The 20,416-nt window shown below is 38.7% G+C and overlaps 1 long non-coding RNA gene across 1 annotated transcript in view; it reads right to left on the reverse strand.

Annotated features, from left to right (window-relative positions):
- The window catches only part of LOC148217156 (uncharacterized), a 44,762-nt gene that overhangs the window by 16,277 nt on the left and 8,069 nt on the right, over window positions 1-20,416 (reverse strand). Inside the window, exon 3 of the long non-coding RNA XR_015797265.1 lies at window positions 2,531-2,636. This is a non-coding gene — a long non-coding RNA (uncharacterized LOC148217156). The remainder of the gene's footprint in view (window positions 1-2,530; window positions 2,637-20,416) is intronic.

A 20,416-nucleotide genomic window follows, 5' to 3' on the forward strand; every position in this document is an offset into this window, starting at 1 on the left:
CCTGAGGGCAACGTCTTATTCAGAGATCTGAAATACAAATGAGTAGTAACGTTGACAACCTCTATCCAAATACAGGGGACAGAGAACTTGAATGCTTAATAGAAAAGTCTTTGTGCAAAACACTTGGCTTTACATGAAACAAGAAAATATCTATAGATATAGTTGGACAATGCACATTATTCAGCTATTGAAACAGCTGGCTAATGTCCAAAAAATCCTTCATTTTCCATAGCCTTTGCTCTTTATCTGGTATACATAAATGTTAGCCAACTAACTTTGAGAGCCCAAGAACATTGTGTCCGTATCAAAACCCAGCTTGTGAAATAATAATTTAAAAATGGACATAAGCATAGCAGATGGTCTTTTTGTCTCATTGCTGTGTAACATGTTGCCGCTAATTTATTGCATAGAATCTATGTGACATATACTACATGTACTATGTTATAGAACTGGCAATTTAATTTGTCATCAGAATTGGCTTTCATTATTATAATATGTTCATATTCATATGTTCACATTATTGTTAGGGCTGCCCAGCACTTTGGATTCAAAGGCAAAAATGTGCTTCAGAGAATGCAGGCATTCTTCTCCACTACCCCTTAAAGCAGCTATGTCTTTTCTTATGCTGGACTGTCAGCCCACTAGGTAGAAGCAGACCAGGGAATCAATTTCACAGGACAGCTAAAACTATGTTTATTGAGACTGGCTGTAATAACAGAATCTTGCAAGTCGGATTGTGCTGTACCTCCTCCTTGTTCTTATAGTTCAGTGAATTAGGGAGGCATCTGTCTGAACCACTTACAAATGTTATCTGTTTTGGATTTAAAAAATGCTTCAGCACTTTTTTGCCAAGGTAACAGTTCCTGCATATCTCCATCAAGGTCATCTTCCTTACTTTCTACACCACCCTTAGGAACTGCCACATGATGCCAGGAAAAGACATGGATGGTTTAAGGAGCTGCAGACAGTACTACATTTGCATTCCCATGTGATCCATAACTTCCTTTTGCCCTGAATCCAAAACACTAAACAGTTCTGATTATTATAGCATGTCCCAAGAATTCCATGAAGTTATTGGGAGAAATTCTGTATCTTTTAAATCTTCAAGGAAAGCTAGAAAAATCAAATATAGGGAAGATCTTCCTTCATCCACTCACTTTGGAAGTAATTTTAGTCCATAAATGGGTGAGAAGCCTTTCTACTGGTAGTAAAAAAGATCATCAAATGTGGGAGAGTTCTTGTAGGCATTCCTTGATTGACCTAGATTAGTTCAGCAGTTTCATTTCACATTAGGTCGTGAGGAAGGTATTATTTTGTGCTATTTAGACTGTCTTCTTATACAAACTTCCATAGGGATAAATCTCACTGCAGATTTATTTCTGAGCAGAGATGCTGTTAGTCTTTTGAACAAGAGCTTAGGCAACACACCAGCCTCACATATCAGTGTTGTTCCTGACCTTTTTATGGAAGAGGGAACAGAAAAAGAGAAAGTGGCAAACACAGAAGATATGAGTGAGTCAAGTTGTCCTTTGGGGAAAGCATTTGGTGATCAGTCATCAGTGAGGTAAAAAACATACACCCTGATTTTATCTATATCACTTCTTAATGATTTGCCAGTGCAACATTCAGTGGTTATTATTACTGATCATCAGTGGTTCCCAAAATCAAAGCCCTGTGTAGACATCGTACCTCCTTCTGATATGATTAAAAGAACAAACTTCCTTTCACTTTCAGTTGTTTTCAAGAATATCTTTCTAAAAATTCTTCACAGATTGCAGGTAAGGTCAAGCATCACTAGACAGAGTGACATCAATATATCTCTGTGGAAGACTCTTTTCACCTTCTCTCCAGTTTCACTGGAAGCATTACTTCCATCATCACTGATCTATTCCTGCCCTTGAAAACATCCTCGGGGTACAGAAAAGCTGGCAAAAGTGAAACTTGAGCTACATAAAAACCTAACACAACTCCCAGGTAGAAGTAGATACTCCTTCTATGGGATGTCCAGAGGCTCTTGTGCAGCTCAAGTTTCACCTTTGCTGGATTCTCTTCAAAACAGATCGTGTGACTTCTTCAGAATTGTGTGTCTGTATATGCTGGTGAGTAAGTCCAAGTGAGGCAGGAACAAAAGCTTGAAGACACAATGTGCTTCCTTTAGGAAAAGTTGGGCGCTGATTATTCACAGGTCACCTTGGGTATATGTTAACAGTATTCAAAGAATTTCTACAATCAAATGTTTCAATTCAAACCTCACTGGGATTAAGACAATATTATGCAAAAAATCATATTGGCTCCTTCTACAGTTGTACTTAAATTACTAGAACTAGCTGATCACAGCCCCACCTCTGCCTGGGATCTAAATTAAGACTCCTTAATTATAGAAGAAGTTATTCAGCTACACTGGTTTAAGGACAGAGACAAAAATTACTACTTATGAAGTGGATCTAATGTGCTGGTCTTATGACTTGCAATGACTTTAATGTCTCAGTAAATCACAAAGCTTAACAAATGTTAAGATAATAAAGATTACCTGTGTGTGTCAAATTTTATCTTTTATCCATGATCATTTAGGAATGAAAAACTTGAGTCAGAAGTCACACAGGCAGTCACATGATAAGGACTTGCAAGACAACAACCTGCAGTGAGAGAGGATATAGACACACAAAGGTGTAAGGGTATACACAGTTATTAATATGGGGATTCTGGTCCCTATATGTGCACATGTATATGCTGGCATGCACACACTTTGTTTTTTCTGGGATAATTTTGCTATATAGATATTTTGCAAAACATCTTTGTGACACATGGAGAAGCAGTCCTAAGCTCTAGTTACGCTGGACATAGGATAGATTTGTACCTTCTGTGACAAAACAATGGTCATTATATGTTATATAGGTCAGAAATGGAAACTGAGTGAAAAATCTCACCCACAAAAGAGAAGTATAACCAAAGCACTCTTATCAAGGATTATGGCAGCAATGATGCCCACATGTGACCATGGTGCCAAGTGAGTGAAAACCAAATGAGAGGAAGCAAAAGTTTCCTTATGTTAATCACCTATCCCTCAAGCTTTTTGCAGGGAACACATAGCCATACAAATTATCCACCAGGAGTAGAGGAAACAAAACTTTATTTTTAAGGAAGAATGAGTTTCATTACACAAAATCTTGCACCTTTCTATCTGAGTTTTGACTCAAGTGACACCACATGGTCTAATGTGGTGTCAAATATAACAAGCTTGGTAAATTCATATCTCTGAGCTTCCTCACCAAAAGGATATCTAAGGAAGTGTTGGTATATGAAAAATCTGGCCTCAAATGGCAAGATATCAAGTAATTGTGGCTTTCTAAAGAGTGTCTAGCTCAGATTTTGTAAGGTTTATTTCTTGGGATAAGTCTCAGAAGCTTAATATCTAATGAATTGAGGGAATTGCTTCTTCAAATTATATTTCTGATTCTTAGCAAAATATATAGAGATCAGCTGGGGAGGTGGGAACATCTACGTATAATAAATTGGATTTTGAAATTCTGTTCTGATTATATGGGCCTCTATTGATTTAGTTCAAATGCTTCTCCTTAACGAACATAACTCATCCCATAGGCCAGAAGAGTCACAATGGCTACTTAATTATGAAACTCTCCAAAGTGCTTACATATTAATTCATGATCTAATGTGGTGTCAAGCTGAGGAGAATAAAGGTTAACATATTCTATTAGTCCCAATTGTCAGAAGACTACCATTGAACAATATGGTTCATTAAATGCAAAATCTAATAATTATGTTCACCATAATTGAAATTATTCATAGGAACATGATCTGGATAGTTGTGATTTATTAATTTAGACATAAGTTTAATTAGCAATTGATTTCAATAGCATTTTGCTTTGAACACTATGTTTTGTTGTAAGTATTTATTGGAACAACAAAAGCCAGACAAAAAAAGACCATACAAGAGACAGAACCCTCTATTTGTGGTTATGTAACTATAGTATCACTCCATTTTAAGAGTACCTAGCACAGTGTGCTTGCCATTCAGCCTCATGAAAAGTTCTGCAAAATCAAAAGCTTGCTAACTGCTCTTTTACTTTCCCTAATAAAAGATTGGGCAACTATGCATTCTGCCAGCTCAGTATTTTTTATTTTTTGAAAATCATGTGTTTTTTTTCCTTTTACAGGCATAGAAAAAAATAAGTGGAGGATGACTGTCAGCAGAAGGAATAATGGATGGAATTACAGTTAGTTCGGAAACCCACTTACTGTGTCAAATCAGGGGCGATGCATTAAAACAGCTTCCATATTCAGCCTTCCAGATATGTGGGATTATAGCTCCCATCTTTCCTAGCCAGCATAGCCATTAGATGGAGTCTAAGGTTACCCCGGTTCACTTATGTTCTGGCTTAGAAGAGCACAACCAAGGAGAAGGAAGGGAGGGAGGGATTTACTGCACTCATCAAATCAGGAGGAGGTGACAGGAAATTATTTGGAGTAGTATTAGCAAAAAATTTGTCATGGCATGGCCAAAGGAGGTATGTGTCCCCTCCCCTAAGCATCTTCAAGAATACAGCACGTTCTTAATTTAAATAACCCCTTAAGAATAAAAAGCTAATTGTGACTCTCGTTACTAAGTTTCATCATTTGGGGAAGAGGTTTTTTTTAGGTTGGGACTTGCTTAATGCCTTAGGCAGAACACTTACAGTGACTGGTTCTTTTTCAATTGGCATTCTGCAACAACCACTTCAGTGAAATAAAGGAGAATGAATGGTTTCTTCCACTGAGGAGATGCAGCCTTTCAGTGGTCATCACTGCAAAGCCATGGGAGTAGTGATCATCAATGAATGACCAGTCCAGTTTCTGGAATACAGTTTATGCCCACATCAGTTCTGCAAGCAGTGAAAAGTCACAGGGTACAGGGCTTACCTATGTTAGTTTCCTGTGTTAGGAAAGATCATCTTTTGGTTACCATATTAGATTCCTAAGAAGCCAGCCAACACCATACATTTCTGACACAATTCTTGATCACTTCCTGTATGATATGGAGCCTACTAGGCTCCCTTTTGTGGCCCTCAGGCACTCACCAAGTAGGTGGGGCCAAATATTTATGGCCTTTTCGCATTTTGCAAAGCTTGTAACATTAAGAAGGAAATGGGTGCTTTAAGCTTGGCTGATGCTTAAGTCACCTATTTCACCTCTCAAAATACCTGAACTTCCCTCCTCAAATGGCATCTGGTCTCATCCAATCATAAATGGAAGGGTAGTATTCAACACAGCCTAGTGTGGCCTTCTGGCTGAAGGTAGTTGCACATCCCTGCTCTATGCATCTCAAACTGCACTCACTCCTCACACAAATATGCCTGATTGATTAATTAATAAGACTTATTTGGCTGCTTATCTTATGTGCCATAATTGCTGGGCTCCAGCCCCATCCTACCCCAACATTTGTGGGGAAAGCCACCACTTCAAGGCCTTGCTGAAGGCTAAGCGGGTAGGGGCCTTCCAGATCTCAGGGGGAAGAATGTTCCACAGGCAGGGACTGCTACAGAGAAGACGCACTTCCTGGGTCCTACCAGATGAGAGTATTTAAGGAAAAGGGACAATAATAAGGCATCCATTCTGGAACTGTCTCCAACTATTTCCTAGTCATTGTTCACCAGTCCCTGCTATTTCCCTACTGTGCAAACTGAGGTATTCTCCAGCAATCCTGAAAATTCAATTAATCCTTTTTTAAAATCTAATCACCACACACAATATTTTATGCTCTGCAATGTTAACACTTCATTGCAAAATACCTCTGTTTCTGGCTTCCTGATTTCGTGTTGCCCTGTGTTAAATGGAAACCCTAAAATAATACAGCCTTCTGTATGTTTTCATGTAGTCATGTTGGCACTGCGCTGGCTAGATCTAAAAGGAGCACACTAGAAAGGTAGAAATCATTTATTATTCATTTAAATTGACCTTCCCTTTAAAATATCACCATAGAGTCTTCATTCCAAATCTTTCCAATGAAGTGCTATATCGTGGGATTAACTACTGTAAGGCTGTTGCTCTTCTTCTTTTTCTCCTCCATTTCCCAAGCTCAGCCTTGCAGCAATAAAATCTTGGAGACTTCATTACAGTTTCAAATTTTGAAATGAAAATTGCTATTACAGTTCCTGGACTTGTCATTCCATTTAAATGTGGATGAAAATAAACACAAGGATGCAAACAGGCATGTTTTGGTAAGGTGACAATCTGCCTCTATATATCTTGGTATGTGGAGAGGACTCACTGTAGAATAGTAGGAAAGTCTATGATTGCTTTCTAATAGTAAAAAAAATTGACTGGTTACTTTCAGCAGGAATTTTCTGCCAAATTACAGGAGTTTGTATCTGGCCATGCTGACTGGAGCTTTTAGGAGAATGGGTGAGGGTTGTGGGGGATACTTTGGGAGCTACAGTTTCCCATGGCTGGAATGATGAAAATGTCACTCACAGATTCCACCTAGCAATAACAAAGAGAAGCACAAAGCAAGCATTCTGATGAGTTGTGAGAAGGATGGGAGAAAGATTAAATAGATAAGGCGTAAGAGGCTTTATTTTCTCAGAGGATGATCAACTGTTTGCAGAGGCTCCTGTCTTAGCGTATAATGAAGATTCTTGACTAAGTATGCCCTGTCAACTGTCTAGGAAGCTTCTGCCAAATTCAAGCTGTAGGACAACATTACATTACGTTGGAGGTATGGCTCCAATGGCACTGATTTTCAGCACTTCATGGCCTATTGACAACAAGAGGGCAGCAGGTAGTAGATAGGATTAATATTTTGTCTGTCATTCTTCTTGCTTTTTATCTTAGAGACTGCTAATCTGAGATCACTTCCTTCTACCTTTGTTCCCAGGCACACGTGCATGGAGCACAGGATCTGATTCTTCTCTTTGTAGGATGTAGCTAGCTGGATATTCCTATAATATATTTCTCGTAAATAAGCCTCCCTTCTGTTACAGTTGTAAAACCTGCTTCACCAATCCTTGCTCAGGTCTGTTCTCAGGAATGCTCACAGATTCAAAAAGCATCTTTGTACCAGAAGGTGAATTAGTTCTCTAGCTCTCTACCTTCACAATGAGATCTTTGTGGGACCCAAGGCATTCCTGCAAATAATTAAGTTGTTGGAGATGGGTGCTTTGCTTTGCAGCAGGACAGATTCATGTTTTATTTTATTTTATTTTATTTTGGTTTGTTTCTGTGTTTGTTTATTAAAAGGATCTTTAAAAGTATTGGGGAGCGCAGGGGATTTTGTAGGTCCCAAGGGAGGTGTCTGAGGACTCATTCATAATAACGAGCAATACACTGCCTACCTCTGAGCCAAATTCATATTCCTACCACTTCTAACAAGTTCTCTACAATGCAAGCTAATAGTACCTTCAGTTTTCTTGTACTTCAACTCCATAATCATCAAGCATTTTGAATACTACAGGTAGTCTTTGACTTACAACAATTGGGACTGGAATTTCCATTGCTAAGTAATGCAACCACATCACTTAGCAACGGCAATCCCTGAAGTCCCCGTTGCCGTCCTTAACTGAATCCCACTGTCATTACGTGAGGCAACTTCCTGCTGGCTTCCCACAACCAAAGTTATCGGGAAAGCCAGCAGGAAGTTGCAAGTCCCCAGCCAGCAGGCAGGTAAATGGCTGCTGCTGGGTGGGGGACGGAGTGAAGGGATGCCTGAGGGTGTGGGGGAAGGTCAGGGAGGGTGCACGAGGGTGCGAGGGAGGGTCAAGGAGGGTATGTGAGGTTGCAAGGGGAAACATGAGAGGCACGGATCAGGAAGGGTGCATGAGGATGTAAGGGGATGCATGAGAAACATGGCATGGGTCAGGGAGGGGTGCGAAGGGGTGAGCGGGTACGCAAGTGGCTGGTGGGGCATGAGCACAAAGGGGCTGAGGGAGGGTGCACAGGTGGGGGAAACTTACTCCAGTGACTTGTGACCTTCCCTGCTGGCTTCCCCACTAACTTCCTGGGAAAGCTGGCAAGGAAGGTTGCAAATGGTGATCACGTGATTGTGGGGTGCTGCAACCAGTCATAAGTGTGAGCCAGTTGCCAAGCACCCAGTTCGTGGTCACATGACCACAGGGGTGCTGGGACAGCCAGAACTCTGAAGACTGGTCATAACCATCATTGGTTCATCATCGTCAACACTTCAGATGGTTGCTGAAGGAAGAGTCATAGATTGAGGACTACCTGTAACAAATCAGAAAATAGTTCCCTTTTCACTGAAATCAAAGAAGTAGCCTAATGTATAAAGAGAAAATGCCTGCTATCACCAGCTTCAAGGATCTTCCACTGCAAGACATGGGAAAGAAATATCCAGTGACCCACATTTTAATATAGATAGCAGTGAAATGAATGAATCCGTGGTCAATAGTATTAGCTAGCTTCACATATACAAAGGATCAACTAGAGGAGCCAGTATCTCCACTTTTAGAGTCCCAAAAGCTGTGGCCTAGTTTGCAAAGATCATAAAATGGATGTTATCTTCAGATTATAATTGAAAATTAAAGTTACCTGGATGCAGCAACCATCATTTTATGAGAGATGGGCTGTCATACGTCATTGTGAATCTTCACCACAAAGGCAATTCTAGTTTCTGTCATGAGGTAGTAATGTAGCTGCATGCTGGACATCAGCAAGCATTATTGTCATTGTGTGCTTATGTTTGGGATCCCTAAAATATAATAATGAATTAGGCTATTATAGATGTTCCATCTTCTAGAAAACCTTGACAAGTGGGAGAAAGAAAATGAGCAATTTCTTTCCAAGGTGATTTTCAGCAGATTACAGCAGGCCAACGACCTCTAACTGTTAGAAGTATCATGTGGGAATATGGGTGAAAGGACAAAGTCAAAGACTTGGAATGAGCATTGAAACAAGAACATCCACGAAGCATTAATTAGTCAGCTAGTGACCAAAGGGGAGAAGATTCTTTAAGGCGGGGCATCAATTCAATGCATCCCGAGGCCTGCCAGCAGCAAAACAGTCAAAACAAATTGGAGAAGACAAATCTGAAGGACTCCCTAGAAAACACAGTTCAGCCAGCCAGTACAGGGTCTCGGACCATGTTTGCCCTGGGCAGTGTTAAAAAGGAAATATTATACCATGAGCACAAGTTCAACACAACTTTGTAAACAATGCATAGAAAAGAAGGACAGGCAAGATGAGATTTCAGTGAAACTCAGCTATCCATAACAAATGTACATCAGTTTGAGTATATTACTTTGCAGCGTGATATCAGCCGAGCATATCTGAATGTCAGCCTAAAATCTGGTTTTACGTCAATTATCTTCTCTTTTGTTATTCTTTTATATAGATAATACTGAACAATAGTTATGTATAATCTTATATTAGTCATCAAATAGGTCAGCACTAGGTAACCATTTTTATAGGTGAACATCCATTTGCAGCATAGATTGAGAGTTATTTGGTTACTATAATAGATGAATGACTAAACAGTTCTTTAACATTGTCTAATTAAATGTTTTGGCTTCCTTTTTCATCAGGAGGAGAGTTGGGATTTTAACTGTGAGCACTAGTAATGTATTCTTAAGGAATGTGGCATATGCAAGAGATTGTTAAAAAGTAAATAGATGGTTGGGGCCAGGGTGTTGATCGAGCTGGCAAAGTGTGAATGAATTATGGATGTGAGTTTTACTGGGGCCTTAATGTAGTTGTTGGGTTTTGTTGTTGTTGTGCGTTTGTTTTGTTTCAAATAGTTTTTTGTTCTAATTGTGTTGGGTTTTATTCGTCTTTGCATGCAGACTTCCTTCTGATAGATGGAACCAAAATAAATAAATCTGTTTAATAAATAATCTGTTGCCTTTCAGATTAAGCCTATGGGGTGTTAGAGTCTACAGTTTATGTATCCAGAATTTCTCTCTTTTTTCTAATACCCCTGGATTGTGGACCTTTTGAAAATATGTCCAAATTGTAGGTGTAATAGTCATCATAAGGAAATACGTTTTGATACAGGCTACTGTATTTAGCTTCATGATCAAGTTTTTGGATTGTATTTCTAAATTGTATAAGATTTTCTGTTGTTGTTTTTCCAATGTACTGGATGTGGTATCCATGGCCACTATATTCCATATCATATTGTAGTTTCACAGATGATGATTTGTTTAATAAACTAGATCTTACTAATGGTCTTGTTTTACAAGAATGAGGTAACCCAGCCCAGATAGCGTAGATATTGTAATGTTATTGTGTCTCTCACCAACAGTGTAATTCATGGAAACATTTTGAGTGCAGTGTTTGGACACTTTGCATCAATGGAGGACCAGATTAATTGATGGATCATCTTGCTTTGGCCTAGAAACAAAATAATAATGAGGCTTTCAACTATTATTGTGTGGTAATTGTGGTAATTAGTGCAAAGGATCTATTTATTTATCTATTTATTTAATGAATTTACATAGCCATCTTACTCAGAACACAATTCAGGGCAGTGTACATAATCAAAAACAGTAATAATCAATAAAGTCCCCATAATAAAACAAACCATTAAGACACACAAACACACACAATCCAAAATAGCAACATACAAACATATAAGTGCTGGGGAAGAAATCCTCCAAAACAGGTCATATTACTCCCAGACTCAGTGGCAAGGGGGAAGAAACAGGTCTTTAATGCCTTCAAAAGGCAGGCAGAGTTGGAGCTAACCAAATCTCAGGGGGGCTATCATTCCAAGGGTGGGAGCAGCAACAGAGAAGGCACCCTTCCTGGTCCCTGTCAAATGATATTGCCTGAGCAACAGGACCTGAAGCATGCCAACCTTGTTAGCTCTTACTGGATGGGCATATGCAATTGGAGATAAATGGTCCTAAAACTAACCTGGCTCTGCACCACAAAGGGACCTTCAATTGCACCCAGAAGCACACTGGTAACCAGTACAACTTACAAAGTAGAGGCGTTATTTGCACTTACCAAGATACATCCATAGCTACCCATGCTGCTGCATTTTGAACCAGCTGAAACTTCCCAGTAGTCACCAAGAGCAGCCCCATGTAGAGCGCATTGCAGTAATCCAACTGGAGGTCACTAAGGTGTGAGTGATCATGAGCAAGGCCTCCCGATTCAGGAGCAGGTTCAACTGGTGCACTACATGATGTTGTACGAAGACCTCCTGAGCCAGGGCTGCCACCTGTTCTTTGAGCAGGAGGCTGCAAGTGTCAGAAGACCCCTAAATTGTGCACCAGGTCTGTTTGGGGCTGTGCAACCCCATCCAGAACCAAAGATGGAAAGTCCCTGAATCCTGGGGGCCTCACAGTCCACAGCTGCTCAGTCTTACTTGGGCTCAAGACTTTTTCCCCCATCCAGAGCCCTACAGTTGATAAAGAGGGGAAAAATATTTTTAAAAAAGGCTAGAGAATCTCCTCCTGTTTCACCTTGGTGCTTTGAACGGTTATATTTCTTTGCAAAAATAGTTTTCTAATTAAAAGCTAAAAGTTACATTTCAACTGGCTCAGTGAGAACTGTAAGCCAGATATATGCAGTCAGAAGTGAATTCAAGGGTGTAGACTTGTGGTCAGAGCCCATAATCTGAATTTTAAAATATTTTATTAGTGATTCAGTTGTTTATATTTTATAAGGGAGTTTATATAATAGAATGAAATAGCATAAATATCCTTGCAGAGTGATTATAGAGTAATTAAGTAGATTTTCATCATGAACTTCTGCAAAATTTTCACTCCATTAGGAAATTCAAGTCACTTTCATCATTTTTTTCGGGGGAGCCAGGGTGAAATGAAACAATGGCTTATTGATGCCCTTGCAAAGTGCTGTAACTTTCCTAAATAGCCAAATGATACTAGGAAATATTAGATAGTGGTTAAAAATGGTTTAGCGCAACTCCTGGTGGTCTCCCATTGATGTACTAACCAAGTTCAACCTTGTTTAGCTTTATTTGAGATAAAATTGAAGAAATGAATCATAAACAGTTACAATGCTTTCATCTGACATTTCCACTATGTCTGTTGACACCTTCTTGGGTTTGAAAAGAACAGCCTCTCTGGAGAACAGATGTCTGGTAGAAATTCTTTTTCTGTCTAAAACAGTATTTCTCAAGCTTGGGAACTTTAAGATGTGTGGACTTCAACTCCCAGAATTCCCCAGCCAGCATGGCTCACTGGGGAATTCTGGAAGTTGAAGTCCACACATCTTAAGGTTCCCAAGCTTGAGAAACACTGGTCTAGAAAGTATGCTTTGAGATGAAATCATTACAAATGCATTCAACTGATGACTACACTTCTGTATGGCTTGTCATCAATTTGGAGCAGATCCACAGTATCCATATTTACTGAAATTTGAATTCTTTATATCCCAAACATATCAATAGATGCAAAATCTATAGCCGCATACTCCAGTTCCAACAGTTGGAACTTCAAATCTCGGCCAACACAGGAAATCTGGGATTAGCTCTATGGAAGATTTTCCTAGCCATCCCTGTAGCTACTAGAAACTGAATTTGAGCCCTTCTCTATGGAATCCCTGGGCTGCAGGTCTTCCCTCCCAGGTTAAATTTAGAAATTATATATATTTAGAATTTTTCAATGCAGTAAAAGTATGTAAAACAAAACAAACAAACAGATAAAAAATAAGAACGTTAACAAAAGGAAGGGAATAAAAAAAGAAAAGAAGATATACAGTTAGGCCTTCTGCCCTTCTTTCTATCAAGTAATTATCATCTTAATCTTTTCCCATCCTCTTCATCCCTTTTTAATCCCCAAAATTTAGAAATGTTCTTAACCATTTTGTCCATTTGGAACAAATAGCCTTCAGGATCTGCCTGTAAGGAATTTGTCTGAGCACACAGAGAGTCTAATCCAGACAAATTAGTATAGCTGGGGATCTCTTTTTACCTATACCTGTTTTTCCTTGATCAAGGAGACTGGATCCACCTCTAAGCAGGAGGTGTTGCACTCGTTAAAGTGTTAGTAGCTCCATTATAAAAAAATGTAGCATGCAAATACGCCATTATTTTTGTGACCTGTTCCTATGAATATTCATAAATATAAAAATAGTCTAGGATTATTAAAAATATTTGTTAATGAAGCAAATGTTCACATAGTAACATTTTTCCTTTGCTAATTCTAGGTTTTGCAATAGCAGAAGGTTTTTTGTTTTGTTTTTAAAAGTCTGTCTTGATTTTGCTGGGCAGTCTGTGCTTAGCAGGGTTCCGTTTTCCCACATGTGCCTCCTTCGTAAAGCTGCTAGCTGGTTTTAAATAAATGCAAGAAAATGATTGCCGAGAGCCCCGCCATTCATTCGGCTTGATCCAATATTTCTATGAAGATATAGAAAGCAAAGAATTGGATTCCAAGTTACTGACCCAATGAAATGGGATGGGGACTAGGACCACCCATATAAATGAAAACATTAAAAACATAATAATGAAAATGAGAGGGATTTTTAAAATCCAGTATAAATAATTTAAGCAAAGAATTAGCATCTTCTAATAATCTTCTATTCAAATTATCTTGTTTTGCTTTAGTTTGTAGATTAGCTCATGATTAAAGTATCTCTCCAGTCAAGCTTCATTGTCTTCTGGTTCCTTTTTCTTTATAATACAACCCTGACCTGAATGCACTTGTAGCTTGAGTACAAGATTTGAGAGCATGAGCAGAACAATCATTATTAAGTGAAGTACTTACAGTTTTACTGCAAAATCAGTGAACTTCTGAAGTGATTTGACTGTGTTTTGCAGCTGTTGACTTTGCCTATGAATGTTTATCACAACACTAGTCATAATATTTTTAGAACAGACAGCATCTTTGAAAAGTGTCTATTTCTGCTTTTTTCCTTCCAGATCAGGCTTGTTATTTCCCCAAATGTCTTTTTCCCCTCTTGTTTTTCTTGTATACCTCTGAAAAGAGTTTGTCTAATAGATGACAAAGAAAGGAATCAGAATCTTACTTTGTTCTTTCCCATAATGTCTTTAATATGAATAAACAGAATTCCAGGATTGCATATTTCATGGAAGCTTAACTGTATGCCTGGAGGTCTGCAGGTACCAGCATCAACACTTCAATGTGGAAGGACATGCTGATTTCAAAAGCTCCTGCCCACCCCCCAATCCCCACCCCCCTTACCTGTTCTTCCTCTACATGTCCCTGGCTTTTTATATCAGGTGTGTAAGCAGTGACAATAGCAGAGAGAAAGAAACAGATGCACCCATTTTCTTTTCTGCTCCTTTTGGATAGTGAGGCAGACTGGAGAGAGGATGAAAGCAAGCAAATGGGCCGCTGTGGCAGTGGCAAGGAGGTGGAGACACTATGAATATCTCTTGCCCAGACACACCGAGAGTGTATTTTTCAAGAGGGATTGGATTCCTGATGCCTTTATTTGTTTATTTTGATTTATATAGCCACCAATCTCACTTGCATTACTCTGGATGGCCTTGGTTTTATCCAAGATCTACAGTTCCCTAGACACTTGATAGCTCCAATCACTTTGGCTTAACTCTTACATGGAGCTCAGTTAAGTCTATACTCCCAATTATTCCTCTTTACAAATAGTAAAATCCAAATTCCTGGGCAATGCTTCTGATCTCCAAGTGCATCTCTACTTGTGTCCTCAGAGTTTCATGGTGCAATTTTAATACGACTAATAAACAATTAGGGCCAGCTTCACCTCCATGGTTTTTCTTCACATTTTTTCCTTCTATTTGTATATGCCAATCAATAAAGGCCAACACTGAAATACAGTGGTACCTCGGGTTACGAACTCGCCTCTACTTACGAACCGGATCCGCAGCCATTTTCCCTGCTGCCACGCGGTCGCGGCTTCCTGTGGGAGAGGTCGCGGTAGCAAGGAGATGTTCGGTGAGGCTTGTGGTGTATTTTGTGGTGTTTTGCAAAGGTTTTTGGTGTGCATGTTAGCATGGCTCCAAAGAAAATGCAGAGCAGGCTTGGCGGGAGTAAGGCTCTGAAGAGAAAATTGCCTCGGGTTGCGACCAAATTCGGGCGGAGGGTGGAACGGATTAACCGGATTTACATTGAACCTTATGGGAAACTTTACCTTGACTTGAGACCAACTCGAGTTGCAACCAGAGTCACGGAACGGATTAAATTCGTATCCCGAGGTACCACTGTAATTAGGAGGCAAGTGGCCCCCAATACCAACATGTGTTTTAAAATCTCTGATATAATAAAGAATAAATTTAGAGGAATAAATAATGCCTGTCTTGCCTTGAGCTCTACAAATGTGTGTTTACTTCTGTAATTCTATTATATCTTAGATACAGTTAATTCTCTGCAATCAAAACATATTCAGTTGTATTCTGTAGCACTGATACTATCTTTTTATTCTTCCTCTTATTTTTTTTATTCTCCTCATCATTTTTTCATTCACTATGTCATCTTTTAAATTGTGTCCTACTTTTCAGAAGCAGTTCTCCTTGATTTTAATTCCAGAAGTATGTGAGGGGAAGAGAGAGAGAGAAAATTATGTTTAAACTAGACTTTCCTAGCCTAGATATGCTAGCTGGAAATACTAGGAGTTGATGTTTCAGTGGCTCAAGAGGCATCAGTTGCAGATAACTATCCAACAAAATTCATTGACTACCAATGGCCATGTGGAGAAATACTAAGAAGCAGGGACAAATAAATAAATCATCAGGGCCTGCTCTAGCTAGACTTTCCTTCTAACACAAGCTGCCTTGTAAGAAGGATCTTGATAATTTACTGTATGTTGATACATTTATTATATTATAAAATGCATTTTAATGTTACTTGAAATCACCTTGGAACAATTTACACCTGAACATACATAAATGAAAGATTAACAAATAAATAACATCTATCTTAACTGGAGAATTGAACAGAGGAGACATAAGCACCTATAGATGCTCGCTGTCACTCACACACATGCACGCATTTCTTGATACAGGTGATTTAATATCACAGTAGCCAGATCAATGGCATTCAATGAAGCTTCTAATCACCTTAATCATTTATTTCCATAATTAAAATACATGCCAGGATCCAAAACATTATAGGTGCTATACTGTGGAAACTTGCTTAGAGCCTGTTGGAATATGGTGGCATAGAAATGTTAGCAATAAATAAATAAATATCACCATTATGTTAGGCTTGAGTATCAAAACTTAACTGAGCTGACAATCTTTTCCCCAGAAAAGTCAGTCCTGATGTTTTCAAGCTTTCTTCATTTCAGCAACTTAATTTACATGGACAATATCATACTGTTGTTGTGACTGATTCATTGCAAATTATCCAGGGATCTACCAGTAGGTCCACTTCCTATCCACCCTTGTTGTATAATACATCATCTTGTTATATGAAAACTTCCTGCAGTTGATAAAATGTGTAGCCCAGTGTTTACATCTATCTTCTATGCAAATAACAGGTCCATTATAAATGTACAGTATATAATGCCATGATAACAAGACTGCATGAATCTCATCTGTATTTTCCCTTCAATTAAAAAAAGACTGACAACTTTTTCTCATAGCAAAACAGCAATTCTTAAACTCCTTTTCAACCCAGATACATTAATTCCTTTATATAGTTTTATTCTGCTAACCCTTGTCCTTACCTCAGACTTGCTACAAATAATAAAATGAAATTGCAATCATAAGTTTGCACAGGTTCATCTTCATCTTCAGCCTCAGATACAAGAGTAGCAAATTCTTTTTACATTCTTGATGCCTAATCAAAATATTTCTTTTTGCCCAAACATTTTTAAATGGCAATGATCTTAATTGTTCTATTTCCTTGCTCATTTGCTATTATAATAGTGTTTATGCCTTTTTACTGATCTCATTTTTATTATATTGTACTTATGCATATTATATTACCATATATTATTTATATGAATGCTATTCTATGATTCCTTGTGTGCAAAACTCTTTAGTTCAGCCAGCCAGAGATCTTCCAACATAAGCATGGTTCCTTTAAAGCCAAATCATTCTTCTCTAAGATTAATGAGCTGAAGACACTATTTGGGTGCAGGACTACTTAAACTCAGTGTTGACAAGAGATTATTGCTGGAGTGACCCTTCAAGCAATTTATTGCCTTTCCATTGCTGTCCTGGTGAGCTGTCTATGGTCCTGACTCATTTGATACTTAGTCTTTTCAGGTCCTTTCATACTTGATCAGATAACCCCTTTGGCTCCAACTTGTAACAAGAATACCATACACAAGCAGAAATATATGTGTCTGTGTGTCTATACATTTGACTATGAAAAAGATCTGAAGTGATGTGGATCTATTAGAAGTTAAAATAGATCTATTAAAAGATCTATTACACTTTTTAAAACAGGTCTAGATAACATAAATCATAAGAAGCTCTTTTCAACTGAATCAGACTACTGGTTCATTTTGCTCATCTATCAAAGTCTACACTGAGTAGTAGTGACTTTTTCTCTGCTCCCTTTGGAGATGCCATGTGATTGAACTTAGAAGTGGACTATGCTTCTCTCTGTCTCCCATAACATCTAGTAAAACAGAGCACAAGTTTCAGTATGGCATTGCACTGTGAGTTTTCCATTTCCCTTTGCCAGCAAAATGGAGAAGAGACCCATAACATGGACAACTTATACATTTTTACTAGGTGTTACACAGCAGGGAATAGGGATGGCTATTTTTGATAGCAGCCACATATTGCCCACCCCATTCTTAAAAACACACACACACATAGAGCTGCATCTATCTAACTATCTGTCTATCCATCTACCCATCCATACAGAAAGAGAGAGAAGGGTGCACTGGGGAAAATAATTAGCTATAAAAAGTGATCTGAATCCTTTTGTTTTGCTACAAACAACAATGCCACCTTGCCTTGACAGACAATCCTGCTCTCCAACAAATATATTTTGGAACAAGCCGAGAAGATGCTTCAGGGAGTTTCTTTGCTGTCATTTGTTTCCCAACACACACACACAAAACAAAAACTCCAAACAGACCCACAAAACTCAGACTAATTAAAGACAAATCATTAACCCTGTTCATCCTGGGAAGGTTGGCAAACTCTCCCATATTGCAGAGACCTCCTTGGCACTTAAATGGTTAGGGACTCTATCTCACAACATTGTTCTCATCTCAGGGTACTGGAGAGCTCTTGAGAATGTTATTAGCTGGGTGTTCGCCTTGCCGTTTTTCCACATGAGGCAGATGGGTAATTACGAAGCTAATAGTCTGATTGAGAGAAATCAGATGCAGTGGTTTGCCCAATTAGATGATACATTAGCTCCTTTCTTTGTAAGCAGCTAATGTGTGAAGCAAAGTGGTATTTTGGGGGGTCAGAATCCTTAAACAAGTGCCGAGTTGCAGATTATTGTATGTGTGTGTATGTATGTGTGTGTGTATCTCTCTCTCTTTTTTCTAATGGAGGAAAAGTGCTAAGTCTTTATTACTAAAAGCATAGAAAATGCAAATCAGGCTCTGAAACAAAAGAGTGAAGGGACAGGCGAGAATATTTGGTGTCCAATGTGTCAACCTACAACATCAATTACATTGAAATGCAATGCATGGGAGTCTAATCAAGGATAGTATAATTGTAATAATTGCATGCTTTTGTTGGAGCGCTGCTGCCGTTGTTATTGTCAACCATTTGTTTCTTTCTATTGTTTAAGGAGGTGGGGGATTTTAAATATACATGTCCATCTGAAAAAGTATGTAGGTAAAAAGGCTCATACAATTGCTCACAATGTATGTCTTGCCTCCTGGTTTCTGGTGGGTGGAGAAGAAACAAGTTCTTGCAAGCTGCAAAGTAACCCCAAAACTAAATACTATATCTAGCTTAACTTTGATAGAGCTAATTGGATCATTACCTTGTTCTTCTAGAGAGAAGTTATAGTCATCAACAAATGCTGGAGAAAAGGATGCTGATTTGCTATGCCTATAATATAGCAATGTTGTTACCAGCTTACTTTTGTCTAGACAATATAAACATGCCTTCAGACTTGACCTTCTGATAATTACTCAATCCATAACAGAAAGAAAGAAAGAAAGAAAGAAAGAAAGAAAGAAAGAAAGAAAGAAAGAAAGAAAGAAAGAAAGAAAGGAAGGAAGGAAGGAAGGAAGGAAGGAAGGAAGGAAGGAAGGAAAGAAAGAAAGAAAGAAAGAAAGAAAGAAAGAAAGAAAGAAAGAAAGAAAGAAAGAAAGAAAGAAAGAAAGAAAGAAAGAAAGATGTCCTTCTGTACATGGAGGCACCTTCTGTTCACAAAAGGGCTTCTGCAGTTTTTATGAGAGGGCTGCAGAATGAAAAATTTTCCCATGTGTGCAGAAAGTTGTGCAGGCATGAACAGGAAAGTGGGCTCTAACTTGCATCTGTTATAAAAATACTGGCTAAAATCCTGTGCAAGTTTCTAGTCAAAATTTGTGGGACAACAATATTGGCTCTTTCTTGTCTGCTCATGCTTCTTCTGCACCAAAGTGGATGTAGGAGAGTTTACTTATATACAGATGCCTTAAAATTACACATACTGGAACTCACTACTGACTAGCAGCCATTCTCCAAAGTGTTTCTGTTCCCCTGAAAATGAAATGCCTCTCTTTTAAAAGTCTTGGGAACTCTTCCCTCTTTTTTAGCAGCCTATCTGCCCAGTGTCAAGCATTTGCCATGCACTCAGGCTGTAATTTTTCTTTAAAGGGTCTTCTTTATAAGTAGCATGAATGTAATACCAATTCACCATGGATTTCACAGGGAGCAGGTTTAGGCTTTCCACTCCCATTGGAACTAGCATCTAAGTCTAGCTAGCATTCACCTTTCTCTGGTTAAAAACAATAACTGGCAAAACCAATACTTCCTGAAGGTTCTGTACAAATAGTGGAGGGAAAAAAGAGCTTACATCAAGGAAATTGATGCTAAGGAAACCTGCATCAGGAACTGGATTTGTTAAAAAAATCAAAATCCAACCTGTTTGTGTTTTTAAAAGTTCTCAGTACATAAATCCAGGGGAAATGCACACAAGGAAATGTTATGAATGTAAAGTTTTAAAAGTTTTCTTTAAAAACTGTTGGACCTGAATACTGCCCTCCTGTCACAAGTAGTAAAGTGGACTAGATTTTTACTCATCCACACATCCTTAAACAATAAATTGGAAATCTCTCCTGGTTTACAGCTTTGAGTTCCAATTTCCTGGGTTGCTATAAAGTGTTAATGGCTATCTCCCCATGCCCGGTTCCAAGTGTAAAAATGCTTTCAAGGTGTGCCAAGCCCATAGTGTCATGCCTGATGGGAGGATCCCTCTCTCACTGGCCAGTTTGCTCCCCGGATCATACAGCAGGGGCACACAACTTTCTTTTTTCCCAGCTGGGGGCTGCATTTTATTTTTATTTTTACTTTTTTCTGCTTCCAAGGGCTGCAAGATATGTGTCTGGTGGAATGATAATTCGTGTCTATTTGTCTGGGGACAAAATAAGG

The sequence above is a fragment of the Python bivittatus genome, unplaced genomic scaffold (genome assembly GCF_059951505.1).
Source record: "Python bivittatus isolate LINGU-HERP-01145 unplaced genomic scaffold, Pbiv_v1 ctg000020_np1212, whole genome shotgun sequence".
Lineage (NCBI taxonomy): Eukaryota > Metazoa > Chordata > Lepidosauria > Squamata > Pythonidae > Python > Python bivittatus.